Source organism: Pseudophryne corroboree, chromosome 3 (assembly GCF_028390025.1).
Source record: "Pseudophryne corroboree isolate aPseCor3 chromosome 3, aPseCor3.hap2, whole genome shotgun sequence".
NCBI classification, from domain to species: domain Eukaryota; kingdom Metazoa; phylum Chordata; class Amphibia; order Anura; family Myobatrachidae; genus Pseudophryne; species Pseudophryne corroboree.
The window spans coordinates 467,095,157-467,109,688 of NC_086446.1; the positions used below are offsets into that span (position 1 = coordinate 467,095,157).

The 14,532-nt window shown below is 51.3% G+C and overlaps 1 protein-coding gene across 2 annotated transcripts in view; it reads right to left on the reverse strand.

The window, feature by feature from the left end:
• Window positions 1–14,532, reverse strand: part of ARSG (arylsulfatase G) — a 223,985-nt gene that overhangs the window by 185,298 nt on the left and 24,155 nt on the right. The window lies entirely within an intron of this gene.

A 14,532-nucleotide genomic window follows, 5' to 3' on the forward strand; every position in this document is an offset into this window, starting at 1 on the left:
AGAGGCCATGGGTCCTCTGATAACATTTCTTGAAGTTCCGGGTACCAAGCTCTTCTTGGCCAATCCGGAACCACGAGTATCGTTCTTACTCCTCGCCTTCTTATTATTCTCAGTACCTTTGGTATGAGGGGCAGAGGAGGGAACACATAAACCGACTGGTACACCCACGGTGTCACTAGAGCGTCCACAGCTATCGCCTGAGGGTCCCTTGACCTGGCGCAATATCTCTTTAGCTTCTTGTTGAGGCGGGACGCCATCATGTCCACCTGTGGCCTTTCCCAGCGGTTTACCAACAGTAGAAAGACTTCTGGATGAAGTCCCCACTCTCCCGGGTGTAGGTCGTGTCTGCTGAGGAAGTCTGCTTCCCAGTTGTCCACTCCCGGAATGAACATTGCTGACAGTGCTAGTACGTGATTTTCCGCCCATCGGAGAATCCTTGTGGCTTCTGCCATGGCCAGCCTGCTTCTTGTGCCGCCCTGTAGGTTTACATGGGCGACTGCCGTGATGTTGTCTGATTGGATCAGAACCGGCTGGTTTTGAAGCAGGGGCCTTGCCTGACTTAGGGCATTGTAAATGGCCCTCAGTTCCAGAATGTTTATGTGTAGGGATGACTCCTGATTTGACCAAAGTCCCTGGAAATTTCTTCCCTGTGTGACTGCGCCCCAGCCCCGAAGGCTGGCATCCGTGGTCACCAGGACCCAGTCCTGTATGCCGAATCTGCGGCCCACTAGAAGATGAGCACTCTGCAGCCACCACAGTAGAGACACCCTGGTCCTTGGAGACAGAGTTATTAGTTGATGCATCTGAAGATGCGATCCCGACCACTTGTCCAAGAGGTCCCACTGGAAGGTCCTTGCATGGAACCTGCCGAATGGAATTGCTTCGTACGAAGCCATTTTTCCCAGGACTCGTGTGCAGTTTTGCACCGATACCCGTTTTGGTTTTAGGAGGTCTCTGACTAGAGATGACAGCTCCTTGGCTTTCTCCTGCGGGAGAAACACTTTTTTCTGTTCTGTGTCCAGAATCATCCCCAGGAACAGTAAGCGTGTGGAAGGAACCAGTTGTGACTTTGGAATGTTTAGAATCCAGCCATGCTGTTGTAGCACTTCCCGAGATAGTGCTACTCCGACCAGTAACTGCTCCCTGGACCTCGCCTTTATTAGGAGATCGTCCAAGTACGGGATAATTAAAACTCCCTTTTTTCGAAGGAGTATCATCATTTCTGCCATTACCTTGGTAAACACCCTCGGTGCCGTGGACAGTCCAAACGGTAGTGTCTGGAATTGGTAATGGCAATCCTGTACCACAAATCTGAGGTACTCCTGGTGAGGAAGGTAAATTGGGACATGCAGGTAAGCATCCTTGATGTCCAGGGATACCATGTAATCCCCCTCGTCCAGGCTTGCAATAACCGCCCTGAGCGATTCCATCTTGAACTTGAATCTTTTTATGTATGTGTTCAAGGACTTCAAATTTAAAATGGGTCTCACCGAACCGTCTGGTTTCGGTACCACAAACAGTGTGGAATAGTAACCCCGTCTTTGTTGAAGTAGGGGTACTTTGACTATCACCTGCTGGGAATACAGCTTGTGAATTGCCTCTAGTACAGCCTCCCTGCCCGAGGGAGTTGTCGGTAAGGCCGATTTGAGGAAACGGCGGGGGGGAGGCGCCTCGAATTCCAGCTTGTACCCCTGAGATACTACTTGAAGGATCCAGGGATCCACCCGTGAGCGAGCCCACTGATCGCTGAAATTTTTGAGGCGGCCCCTCACCGTACCTGGCTCCGCCTGTGGAGCCCCACCGTCATGCGGCGGATTTGGAAGAAGCGGGGGAGGACTTTTGTTCCTGGGAACCTGCTGCGTGGTGCAGCTTTCTTCCCCTTCCTCTGCCTCTAGACAGAAAGGACCCGCCTTCTCCCCGCCTGTTTTTCTGGGGTCGAAAGGACTGTACCTGATAATACGGCGCTTTCTTAGGCTGTGAGGGGACATGGGGTAAAAATGCTGACTTCCCAGCTGTTGCTGAGGAAACAAGGTCTGAGACCATCCCCGAATAATTCCTCACCCTTATAAGGCAAAACTTCCATGTGCCTTTTAGAATCTGCATCCCCTGTCCACTGCCGAGTCCATAAGCCTCTCCTAGCAGAAATGGACAATGCACTTATTCTAGATGCCAGCCGGCAGATCTCCCTCTGTGCATCTCTCATGTACAAGACTGAGTCTTTTATATGCTCTACGGTTAGCAATATAGTGTCCCTGTCCACGGTGTCAATATTTTCTGACAGGGAATCTGACCAAGCAGCAGCAGCACTGCACATCCACGCTGAAGCAATAGCTGGTCTCAGTATAACACCAGTGTGTGTATATATAGACTTTAGGATAGCCTCCTGCTTTCTATCAGCAGGTTCCTTTAGGGCGGCCGTATCCGGAGACGGTAGTGCCACCTTTTTAGACAAACGTGTGAGCGCTTTATCCACCCTAGGGGGAGTTTCCCAACGTGACCTATCCTCTGGCGAGAAAGGGAACGCCATTAGTAATTTTTTTGAAATCACCAATTTCTTATCAGGGAAAGCTCACGCTTCTTCACACACTTCATTTAATTCTTCAGATGGGGGAAAAACTATTGGTAGTTTTTTCTCCCCAAACATAATACCCTTTTTTGAGGTACCTGGGTTTATATCAGAAAGGTGTAAAACCTCTTTCATTGCCTCAATCATGCAACGAATGGCCCTAGTGGACATTAAATTTGACTCATCGTCGTCGACACTGGTATCAGTATCCGTGTCGACATCTGTGTCTGCCATCTGAGGTAGTGGGCGTTTTAGAGCCCCTGATGGCCTTTGAATTGCCTGGGCAGGCACGAGCTGAGAAGCTGGCTGTCCCGCATTTGGCATGTCGTCAAATTTTTTATGTAAGGAGTCGACTCTTGCACGTAATTCCTTCCATAAGTCCATCCACTCAGGTGTCTGCCCCGCAGGGGGTGACATCACATTTATAGGCATCTGCTCCGCCTCCACATAAGTCTCCTCATCAAACATGTCGACACAGCCGTACCGACACACCGCACACACACACAGGAAATGCTCTTAAAGGAGACAGGACCCCACAAAAGCCCTTTGGGGAGACAGAGAGAGAGAGTATGCCAGCACACACCAGAGCGCTATATAATGCAGGGACTAACTGAATTATGTCCCCTATAGCTGCTATAATATTTACTGCGCCTCAAATCTGTGCCCCCCCTCTCTTTTTTACCCTTTTCTGTAGTGTAGACTGCAGGGGAGAGTCAGGGAGCTTCCTTCCAGCGGAACTGTGAGGGAGTAATGGCGCCAGTGTGCTGAGGGAGATGGCTCCGCCCCTTTTTCGGCTGACTTTTCTCCCGCTTTTTTCTGTATTCTGGCAGGGGTAATTACCACATATATAGCCTCTGGGGCTATATATTGTGGTTATTTTGCCAGCCAAGGTGATATTATTGCTGCTCAGGGCGCCCCCCCCCCCCCAGCGCCCTGCACCCTCAGTGACCGGAGTGTGAAGTGTGTATGAGGAGCAATGGCGCACAGCTGCAGTGCTGTGCGCTACCTTGGTGAAGACTGAAGTCTTCTGCCGCCGATTTTCCGGACCATCTTCTTGCTTCTGGCTCTGTAAGGGGGACGGCGGCGCGGCTCCGGGAACGAACACCAAGGACGGGTCCTGCGGTCGATCCCTCTGGAGCTAATGGTGTCCAGTAGCCTAAGAAGCCCAAGCTAGCTGCAAGCAGGTAGGTTCGCTTCTTCTCCCCTTAGTCCCTCGTTGCAGTGAGCCTGTTGCCAGCAGGTCTCACTGTAAAAATAAGAATTTACTTACCGATAATTCTATTTCTCGTAGTCCGTAGTGGATGCTGGGAACTCCGTAAGGACCATGGGGAATAGCGGCTCCGCAGGAGACTGGGCACAAAAGTAAAGCTTTAGGACTACCTGGTGTGCACTGGCTCCTCCCTTTATGACCCTCCTCCAAGCCTCAGTTAGGATACTGTGCCCGGACGAGCATACACAATAAGGAAGGATTTTGAATCCCGGGTAAGACTCATACCAGCCACACCAATCATACCGTACAACTTGTGATCTGAACCCAGTTAACAGCATGATAACAGAGGAGCCTCTGGAAAGATGGCTCACAACAACAATAACCCGATTTAGTTAACAATAACTATGTACAAGTATTGCAGACAATCCGCACTTGGGATGGGCGCCCAGCATCCACTACGGACTACGAGAAATAGAATTATCGGTAAGTAAATTCTTATTTTCTCTGACGTCCTAGTGGATGCTGGGAACTCCGTAAGGACCATGGGGATTATACCAAAGCTCCCAAACGGGCGGGAGAGTGCGGATGACTCTGCAGCACCGAATGAGAGAACTCCAGGTCCTCCTCAGTCAGAGTATCAAATTTGTAGAATTTAGCAAACGTGTTTGCCCCTGACCAAGTAGCTGCTCGGCAAAGTTGTAAAGCCGAGACCCCTCGGGCAGCCGCCCAAGATGAGCCCCCTTCCTTGTGGAATGGGCTTTTACAGATTTTGGCTGTGGCAGGCCTGCCACAGAATGTGCAAGCTGAATTGTACTACAAATCCAACGAGCAATAGTCTGCTTAGAAGCAGGAGCACCCAGCTTGTTGGGTGTATACAGGATAAACAGGGAGTCAGATTTTCTGACTCCAGCCGTCCTGGAAACATATATTTTCAGGGCCCTGACAACGTCCAGCAACTTGGAGTCCTCCAAGTCCCTAGTAGCCGCAGGTACCACAATAGGCTGGTTCAGGAGAAACGCTGAAACCACCTTAGGGAGAAATTGTGGACGAGTCCTCAATTCTGCCCTGTCCGTATGAAAAATCAGGTAAGGGCTTTTATAAGATAAAGCCGCCAATTTTGACACGCGCCTGGCCGTAGCCAGGGCCAACAGCATGACCACTTTCCATGTGAGATATTTCAAATCCACAGATTTAAGCGGTTCAAACCAATGTGATTTTAGGAACCCCAAAACTACATTGAGATCCCAAGGTGCCACTGGAGGCACAAAAGGAGGCTGTATATGCAGCACCCCCTTGACAACGTCTGAACTTCAGGAACTGAAGCCAGTTCTTTCTGGAAGAAAATCGACAGGGCCGAAATCTGAACCTTAATGGATCCTAATTTTAGGCCCATAGACACTCCTGTTTGCAGGAAATGCAGGAATCGACCCAGTTGAAATTCCTCCGTTGGGGCCTTCCTGGCCTCGCACCACGCAACATATTTCCGCCAAATGCGGTGATAATGCTTTGCGGTCACATCCTTCCTGGCTTTAATCAGGGTAAGAATGACTTCTTCCGGAATGCCTTTTTTCTTCAGGATCCGGCGTTCAACCGCCATGCCGTCAAACGCAGCCGCGGTAAGTCTTGGAACAGACAGGGTCCTTGCTGGAGCAGGTCCCTTCTTAGAGGTAGAGGCCACGGGTCCTCTGTGAGCATCTCTTGAAGTTCCGGGTACCAAGTCCTTCTTGGCCAATCCGGAGCCACGAGTATAGTTCTTACTCCTCTCCGTCTTATAATTCTCAGTACCTTGGGTATGAGAGGCAGAGGAGGGAAAACACATACACTGAATGGTACACCCATGGTGTTACCAGAGCGTCCACAGCTATTGCCTGAGGGTCCCTTGACCTGGCGCAATACCTGTCCAATTTTTTGTTGAGGCGGGACGCCATCATGTCCACCTTTGGTTTTTTTTTTTGGTTTTTTTAACGGTTTACAATCATGTGGAAGACTTCTGGGTGAAGTCCCCACTCTCCCGGGTGGAGGTCGTGCCTGCTGAGGAAGTCTGCTTCCCAGTTGTCCACTCCCGGAATGAACACTGCTGACAGTGCTATCACATGATTTTCCGCCCAGCGAAGAATCCTTGCAGCTTCTGCCATTGCCCTCCTGCTTCTTGTGCCGCCCTGTCTGTTCACGTGGGCGACCGCCGTGATGTTGTCCGACTGGATCAGCACCGGCTGACCTTGAAGCAGAGGTCTTGCTTGGCTTAGGGCATTGTAAATGGCCCTCAGCTCCAGGATATTTATGTGAAGTGATGTCTCCAGGCTTGACCACAAGCCCTGGAAATTTCTTCCCTGTGTGACTGCTCCCCAGCCTCGCAGGCTGGCATGCGTGGTCACCAGGACCCAGTCCTGAATGCCGAATCTGCGGCCCTCTAGAAGATGAGCACTCTGCAACCACCACAGGAGAGACACCCTTGTCTTTGGTGACAGGGTTATCCGCTGATGCATCTGAAGATGCGATCCGGACCATTTGTCCAGCAGGTCCCACTGGAAAGTTCTTGCGTGGAATCTGCCGAAAGGGATTGCTTCGTAGGAAGCCACCATTTTTCCCAGGGCCCTTGTGCATTGATGCACTGACACTTGGCCTGGTTTTAGGAGGTTTCTGACTAGTTCGGATAACTCCCTGGCTTTCTCCTCCGGGAGAAACACCTTTTTCTGGACTGTGTCCAGGATCATCCCTAGGAATAGAAGACGTGTCGTCGGGATCAGCTGCGATTTTGGAATATTGAGAATCCAACCGTGCTGCCGCAACACCACTTGAGATAGTGCTACCCCGACTACCAATTGTTCCCTGGATCTTGCCCTTATCAGGAGATTGTCCAAGTACGGGATAACTAAAACTCCCTTCCTTCGAAGGAGTATCATCATTTCGGCCATTACCTTGGTAAAGACCCGGGGTGCCGTGGACAAACCAAACGGCAGCGTCTGAAACTGATAGTGACAGTTCTGTACCACAAACCTGAGGTATCCTTGGTGAGAAGGGTAAATTGGGACATGGAGGTAAGCCTCCTTGATGTCCAAAGACACCAATATAATCCCCTTCTTCCAAGTTCGCAATCACCGCTCTGAGTGACTCCATCTTGAATTTGAACCTGTGTATGTAAGTGTTCAAGGATTTCAGATTTAAAATAGGTCCCACCGAGCCGTCCGGCTTCGGTACCACAAACAGCGTGGAATAATACCCCTGTCCCTGTTGCAGGAGGGGTATCTTGATTATCACCTGCTGGGAATACAGCTTGTGAATGGCTTCCAATACCGCCTCCCTGTCGGAGGGAGACGTCGGTAAAGCAGACTTTAGGGGAGTGCCTGAGTCCGCTTGTAAAGCCCCAGCGTCACGTTGAGGACTTGGCAGAAACGGGAGAGGGCTTCTGTTCCTGGGAACTGGCTGTTTGCTGCAGCCTTTTTCCTCTCCCTCTGCCACGGGGCAGAAATGAGGAGCCTTTTGCCCGCTTGCCCTTATGGGGCCGAAAGCACTGCGCCTGATAATACGGCGTCTTCTTATGTTGAGAGGCTACCTGGGGTAAAAATGTGGATTTCCCAGCAGTTGCCGTGGCCACCAGGTCTGATAGACCTACCCCAAATAACGCCTCCCCTTTGTAAGGCAATACTTCCATATGCCTTTTGGAATCAGCATCACCTGACCACTGCCTTGTCCATAACCCTCTTCTGGCAGAAATGGACAGCGCACTTACTCTTGATGCCAGTCGGCAAATATCCCTCTGTGCATCCCGCATATATAGAAATGCATCTTTCAAATGCTCTATAGTCAGTAATATACTGTCCCTATCCAGGGTATCAATATTGTCAGTCTGGGAATCCGACCAAGCCACCCCAGCACTGCACATCCAGGCTGAGGCGATTGCTGGTCGCAGTATAACACCCGTGTGAGTGTATATACATTTTAGGATATTCTCCTGCTTTCTGTCAGCAGGTTCCTTAAGGGCGGCCCTATCAGGAGACGGTAGTGCCACCTGTTTTGACAAACGTGTGAGCGCTTTATCCACCTTAGGGGGTGTTTCCCAACGTGCCCTATCCTCTGGCGGGAAGGGGTATGATGCTAATAACCTTTTAGGAATTATCAGTTTTTTATCGGGGGAAACCCACACTTCATCACACACTTCATTTAATTCCTCAGATGCAGGAAAAACTACAGGCAGTTTTTTCTCACCAAACATAATACCCTTTTTAGTGGTACTTGTATTATCAGAAATATGTAAAACATTTTTCATAGCATCAATCATGTAACGTGTGGCCCTACTGGAAGTCACATTCGTCTCTTCATCGTCGACACTGGAGTCAGTATCCGTGTCGGCGTCTGTATCTGCCATCTGAGGTAACGGGCGTTTTAGAGCCCCTGATGGCTTTTGAGACGCCTAGACAGGCACGAGCTGAGTAGCCGGCTGTCTCATGTCATCAACCGTCTTTTGTAAAGAGCTGACACTGTCACGTAATTCCTTCCATAAGCTCAGCCACTCAGGTGTCGACTCCCTAGGGGGTGACATCTCCATTACAGGCAATTGCTCCGCCTCCACACCATTTTCCTCCTCATACATGTCGACACAATCGTACCGACACACAGCATACACACAGGGAATGCTCTGATAGAGGACAGGACCCCACTAGCCCTTTGGGGAGACAGAGGGAGAGTATGCCAGCACACACCAGAGCGCTATATATATATATATACAGGGATAACCTTATAAAAGTGTTTTTCCCCTTATAGCTGCTGTTTTATTTATACTGCGCCTAATTAGTGCCCCCCTCTCTTGTTTTACCCTTTTCTGTAGTGCAGGACTGCAGGGGAGAGTCAGGGAGACGTCCTTCCAGCGAAGCTGTGAGGGAAAATGGCGCCCGTGTGCTGAGGAGATAGGCTCCGCCCCCTTCTCGGCGGACTTTTCTCCCGCTTTTTGCTGTATTCTGGCAGGGGTTAAAATACATCCATATAGCCCTGGGGGTTATATGTGATGTATTTTCGCCAGCCAAGGTGTTTCTATTGCTGCTCAGGGCGCCCCCCCCAGCGCCCTGCACCCTCAGTGACCGGAGTGTGAAGTGTGCCTGAGGAGCAATGGCGCACAGCTGCAGTGCTGTGCGCTACCTTGGTGAAGACTGATGTCTTCTGCCGCCGATTTTCCGGACCTCTTCTTGCTTCTGGCTCTGTAAGGGGGCCGGCGGCGCGGCTCTGAGACCGGACTCCGAGGCTGGGCCTGTGTTCGGTCCCTCTGGAGCTAATGGTGTCCAGTAGCCAAGAAGCCCAAGCTGGCTGCAAGCAGGCAGGTTCGCTTCTTCTCCCCTTAGTCCCTCGATGCAGTGAGCCTGTTGCCAGCAGGTCTCACTGAAAATAAAAAACCTAAAACTAAACTTTTACTAAGAAACTCAGGAGAGCCTCCTAGAATGCACCCTTCTCGGCCGGGCACAAAAATCTAACTGAGGCTTGGAGGAGGGTCATAGGGGGAGGAGCCAGTGCACACCAGGTAGTCCTAAAGCTTTACTTTTGTGCCCAGTCTCCTGCGGAGCCGCTATTCCCCATGGTCCTTACGGAGTTCCCAGTATCCACTAGGACGTCAGAGAAATAAAAAACCTAACATATACTTTCTTTCTAGGAGCTCAGGAGAGCCCCTAGTGTGCATCCAGCTCGGCCGGGCACAGAAATCTAACTGAGGTCTGGAGGAGGGGCATAGAGGGAGGAGCCAGTGCACACCAGGTAGTACCAAATCTATCTTTTAGTGTGCCCAGTCTCCTGCGGAGCCCGTCTATTCCCCATGGTCCTTACGGAGTCCCCAGCATCCACTAGGACGTCAGAGAAATATATTTTCACACCCCCTCTACGCACACAATTAGCAGCCTTACACATAACAGCCACAGTAGTGTTCCTTACACATAATGTCTCCAGTATAGTGCCAGATACACATAATGTGCAGTGCCAGATAGACATGACATGCCCCCCAGCAGTGCCAGCTACACATGACATGCCCCTCAGCAGTGCCAGCTACACACAATATGCCCCCCAGCAGTGCCAGCTACACATGACATGCACCGCAGCAGTGCCAGTCAGATAGACATGACATGCCCCCAGCAGTGCCAGCTACACACAATATACCCCCCCAGCAGTGCCAGATAGACATGACATGCCCCCCAGCAGTGCCAGCTACACACAATATACCCCCCAGCAGTGCCAGCTACACATGATAGTGTTCACTTTTTAGGGCAGGGTGCTGATCACAGAGAGGGCACATTTTTAAGTTAGGAGGGCAAAATGATGTACATACTGTAATGCTTGGTGCTCATCTACCTACATGGTAAAGCATGGACAGTGCGCACCGAAGGCGCGCAGCTAAAATTTAGGGGCGTTGCTTCGTGGGAAAGTTGCGTGGCCACATAATAGTGGCAATTCGCATTACACCACACAGTAGTGCAGTTAATACACACTGCACCAGGTAGAACCTCCTAGACACTTTGCGCCAGGCAGAGCACGTTAGACACTTTGCGCCAGGCAGAGCACGTTAGACACTTTGCGCCAGGCAGAGCACGTTAGACACTTTGCGCCAGGCAGAGCACGTTAGACACTTTGCGCCAGGCAGAGCACGTTAGACACTTTGCGCCAGGCAGAGCACGTTAGACACTTTGCGCCAGGCAGAGCACGTTAGACACTTTGCGCCAGGCAGAGCACGTTAGACACTTTGCGTCAGGAAGAGCACTGAGACTCATTGCCTAGCCACAGACGCCTAGCGGGAACACTACATGGTATGCTCCCCAGCCGTGCCAGCTACACATGACATGCCCCCCCAGCAGTGCCAGATACAGAAAAGCCCCCACAGTGCCAGATACATAAATGCCCCCACAGTGCCAGATACGTCCCCACAGTTCCAGATAAATGCCCCCACAGTGCAGATATGCCCCCACAGTGCCAGATAAATGCCCCCAAAGTGCCAGATAAATGCCCCCACAGTGCCAGATACATAAATACATGGTAAAGCATGGACAGTGCGCGCCGAAGGCGCGCAGCTAAAATTTAGGGGCGTTGCTTCGTGGGAAAGTTGCGTGGCCACATAATAGTGGCAATTCGCATTACACCACACAGTAGTGCAGTTAATACACACTGCACCAGGTAGAACCTCCTAGACACTTTGCGCCAGGCAGAGCACGTTAGACACTTTGCGCCAGGCAGAGCACGTTAGACACTTTGCGCCAGGCAGAGCACGTTAGACACTTTGCGCCAGGCAGAGCACGAAGACACTTTGCGCCAGGCAGAGCACGTTAGACACTTTGCGCCAGGCAGAGCACCGAGACTCATTGCCTAGCCACAGACGCCTAGCGGGAACACTACATGATATGCTCCCCAGCCGTGCCAGCTACACATGACATGCCCCCCAGCAGTGCCAGATACAGAAATGCCCCCACAGTGCCAGATACATAAATGCCCCCACAGTGCCAGATACGTCCCCACAGTTCCAGATAAATGCCCCCACAGTGCAGATATGCCCCCACAGTGCCAGATACATAAATGCCCCCACAGTGCCAGATATGTCCCCACAGTTCCAGATACATAAATGCCCCTACAGTGCCAGATACAGAAATGCCCCCACAGTGCCAGATATGCCCCCACAGTGCCAGATATGCCCCCACAGTGCCAGATATGCCCCCACAGTGCCAGATACATAAATGCCACCACAGTGACAGATATGCCCCCACAGTGCCAGATACATAAATGCCCCCACAGTGCCAGATATGCCCCATACAGTGCCAGAAAGGCCCCCACAGTGCCAGATACAGAAATGCCCCCACAGTGCCAGATATGCCCCCACAGTGCCAGATAAATGCCCCCACAGTGCCAGATATGCCCCCACAGTGCCAGATAAATGCCCCCACAGTGCCAGATAAATGCCCCCACAGTGCCAGATAAATGCCCCCACAGTTCCAGATACATAAATGCCCCCACAGTGCCAGATATGCCCCCACAGTGCCAGATATGCCCCCACAGTGCCAGATACATAAATGCCCCCACAGTGCCAGATATGCCCCCACAGTGCCAGATATGCCCCCACAGTGCCAGATACATAAATGCCCCCACAGTGCCAGATATGCCCCCAGTGCAAGATATGCCCCCACAGTGCCAGATACATTAATGCCCCCACAGTGCCAGATCTGCCCCCACAGTGCCAGATACATAAATGCCCCCACAGTGCCAGATATGCCCCTACAGTGCCAGAAATGCCCCCACAGTGCCAGATACAGAAATGCCCCCACAGTGCCAGATAAATGCCCCCACAGTGCCAGAAATGCCCCCACAGTGCCAGATACATAAATGCCCCCACAGTACCAGAAATGCCCCCACAGGGCCAGATATGCCCCCACAGGGCCAGATATGCCCCCACAGGGCCAGATATGCCCCCACAGTGCCAGATACATAAATGCCCCCACAGTGCCAGATATGCCCCTACAGTGCCAGATATGCCCCTAGTGTCAGATACAGAAATGCCCCCACAGTGCCAGATATGCCCCCACAGTGCAGATATGCCCCCACAGTGCCAGATAAATGCCCCCACAGTGGATATGCCCCCACAGTGCCAGATAAATGCCCCCACAGTGCCACCCATCCATAAATGTGCCTCCCCCCAAATACCTGCGGCGCTGAGAGGGGGAGGAGTACTGCTGTCCGATGGCGGGCGGATGGCCTGCGAGTGCGGGTCCAGGTGAGGGCGGACGGCCTCCAAGGCGCTTGTGTGCGCTATGCGTGCTGCCGGCGTCTGACGTTAGACACCGGCGCCGCGCAGCTAGCATAGCGCACACAAGAGGTCACGGCGGCCGGGCCAACAATGCACAGGGCCGGTGTGAGCCTCAAATATGGCGGCGCCAGCGCGCGGCGCCCATTAAGGGTGGCGCCCTGCGCGGCCGCTCTATTCGAACATGCCTAGAGCCGGCCCTGTGTTAAAATTTACCATGCAGCATCCAATGTGAGAATTTATTGGGAGACACTTGTGGATGTTGTCCACGGCAACCAAATTCTAGCAATTGTATTCTAGAACAATAAGCAGAATCTGACGGGTTGCTATAGGCAACATCTCCACTTTTAAAAAGTCGCAGTTTATTAAATGTACCCCGAAGGGTATTAGGCAATGGATTTTCAAAACACACGTTTTTTGACAATTTGCCTGCTCTGCCTAAAAGGACAATAATAATTAATACGAACTCAGGCTGGTTTTGCATTATATATTACTGCCCTTTTAAATGTCAGGCAAAACCTGAAAAAAATAATGTGTTTAAAATCCCCTGCTTAGTAAATATACCCAATCAGTGTGAAGTCTTGTAACTACACTATTGCCAGCTCTTGAATTATTTAAGTCAGAATGTGCATATTTTCAACAATGCTTTTCTGTAGAGAGGGTCCAACTACACTTCAGCACAATCCCTATCATTTACTGAATAAGATTATTATTATTATTTTAAACACATTTTTTAAATGGTGAGACCCTACTTCTAGTGTTAGGTCGCTGCAACTACCCATTTTGTGTCACCTCTCCTAGGGGTGACCTATTCCACCCAGGGTAATCCTACATAGTGCACCCACCGTGGCTGCCTCATTTGGGGGTTTATTCATAAAGAAAATGAAAAACTAATAGTTTGCTACTTATCACTATACATCGCATCAGTTCACTGCAATGTATAGCTGGGATAAGTAGCAATTGACGTATACTCGCCTCTCCAGCAAAGTGCTGCTGTGTCCAGGGCTCCAGCGACGCTGTCTCCTCCAGTGGTCCCCTCCTGCGATGTCCGGGGTAAACTGGCGGATCCTTCTGCGCATGCGCCGCCTGTTGACCTCCTGGGAGGCCGCAAGGGGCTGCTGGCACATCAGGGGGGCGGAGCTAGCGGCTGGTGCGGACAGAGAGCAGGGAAGCATTGAGCTTCCTTGTAGTTACCGCAACGCGATGGCGAACCTGAGTTCCATGGAGGCGCGGAAAGCTTAGCTTTCAGCTCCTTCATGAATCACACTCACCATATTAAAGTATGGTGATGCAATTCAGGCACGGAGCGGAGGTGCCGCTGGACTTCTCCACGGTAACCTGCTGTGAAATGCGATAAGCAGAGAAAAGCCCTGTTTAACGCAAAACAGGGCTTTTCTCTGCTTTATGAATAGACCCCCTCAGTGACGGACTGGGCCTCTATTTCCGCCCGGGCACTCGTGAACGCACGTCACATGATACGGGGGCGTGCCACGAATCATGGGGGCGTGGACCCATGGCATGCCCCCATTACCATGGCGGCGCTGTGCGCCGCTAGTCCGGGTGTGTGGACTCGCAGCTCGCCCCCATTTCCATGGAGACCGTGGGGGCGGCTCAACCTGCGAGGAGGCTGCACCGCACGCGGCCTTCCTGACTTCCTGAGGGACCAGCCCACCTGCCCTTCTGGCACATGCCAGAAGTGGCAGTCTGGCCCTGGACCCCCTGGTACCTTTCATGAGTGGAATATATAACCCTTGGAAGTTACTACCCAAAATGTCTCCACCAACTCTGCAATATGCTTGTGTACTCCAGGTTTCTATTGGTTTTAATTATCTCTATGTTTTCCTACTTTTGTAATAACAAGTCCTTGTATAATGTACCATGTTTGTGATGTCTGTGAAGCGAGTCCCGTGGTTGAAAAGCGCTATATAAATAACATTATTAATAATATTAAATAGACATCTTCAATCATTGACGAAGATTAGAAGAAACGCTGAGAAT